General features: G+C 38.0%; 1 long non-coding RNA gene across 1 annotated transcript; it reads left to right on the top strand.

Moving 5' to 3' along the window:
- The first annotated feature begins 20 nt into the window (after positions 1 to 20).
- On the top strand, positions 21 to 1,383 carry LOC111650296 (uncharacterized). The gene is made up of 3 exons (XR_002760384.2): positions 21 to 548; positions 999 to 1,031; positions 1,366 to 1,383. It is a non-coding gene; the product is annotated as an uncharacterized LOC111650296 (long non-coding RNA).

Here is a 1,383-nt window from a genome sequence, read left to right on the forward strand (position 1 = left end):
ATTACAAAGGGGTTTGAGTGGTCGACTAGAAAAGTGCTATAAAGTCCATTTACCAGATCTGTGCCTCAACACAATCCTGTTTCTGAGCTCTGCAGTCTGCTACCTTCTCCTCATGTGTTGGTTTGCTCTGATCAGCACTGTCAGCTTTGAGACCATGTCTCATGTTTTGAGATAAGCATTTTCTCAAAACATGAGAAAATGTGAAGAAAGTGAAGGGAAGACTTTCTGAATGTAATGTACATACACTCCTTTTGAAAAATGTGCATAGTTTGGAAAGAGAAAATGTTTGCGTGATTACGTGTAATACGTGAGTGATGCAGCTAACAATTACTTTAAGGTACTAATCTTGATACACCCAGTAGTTAATACATTCCACCTTGAACTTTGCATATACATTTAAAAACAGCTGGATGGGAGCCAGTTTCTATAACGCAAGTAAAGACGTCTACCAGACAGAATAAATACAGGTGACAAGCTCATCTGCATTCAGTCTCGCTCTTCACCTGCTACTGAAACCATGCTCCACTTCAGACTCATCAGCACACTGTGTGAGTACACGACTGTGATAAAAATTACTGGGTTTAAGTTCTTCTTTGAATTTGATTGGATAATTGGGCTGCACTATATGCAAAAAAACTCTTATTGTGGTTATTTTGTCAGATATTGCGTTATGCGGTTTCAGTTGGAACGTCATCTCTTATGGTGCTAACACTGCACAACAATGTGGCGACACGTTTTACCTTTACCTTGGATATTGCACTTGGTCATATTTGCAATTTCGATTATATCCCGATTAATTGTTCAGCCCTATTGACATGGGATCTTGCTCGTATTCAGGAGGGGTGGGACTTCCTTTTACATATCTGTCACCATAACAGTGAAGGTTTCAGCTTGTTTGAAGTTGTTCTCATTAACTCACAGATTACTGTTGAAGTGGATTTACACAGAAATAATAAGATCAATGAAATAAACTATGTCTAATGATTTTTCACTTTCAGTGCTCGCAGCAACATGTCTACTCACTGCTTCAGGTAAATTGAACATTCATACAAATAACACATTGTTCTGTTGTTGTTACTGTGCTGTACAGTTCTCACAGCTCCATTATTTAAATTTCTGTATATGACACTTGAAAAAGAGGAGCACTGAAGTCACACTTGAATTAGCTGATTGGCATTATCTGTTTGATTCATGCATCACTATCACTTCACCATCTGTTTGGCTGCCAGCTGATGAGAAACATCCAATAATATTCACGCAGGTTTTCTGTTATAACCTGACACTTCTCACTGTTAAGATCTGGTCTCAGCAGCATTTTAAAAATGTATTGAACAAACAATTTATAAAACAAACTTTTCATTCCAGGCTCAACGAACAGCAACA

The sequence above is a fragment of the Seriola lalandi genome, unplaced genomic scaffold, assembly GCF_002814215.2.
Source record: "Seriola lalandi dorsalis isolate HSWRI2012SDOR001 ecotype SW California unplaced genomic scaffold, Sedor1 jcf7180002052166, whole genome shotgun sequence".
Lineage (NCBI taxonomy): Eukaryota > Metazoa > Chordata > Actinopteri > Carangiformes > Carangidae > Seriola > Seriola lalandi.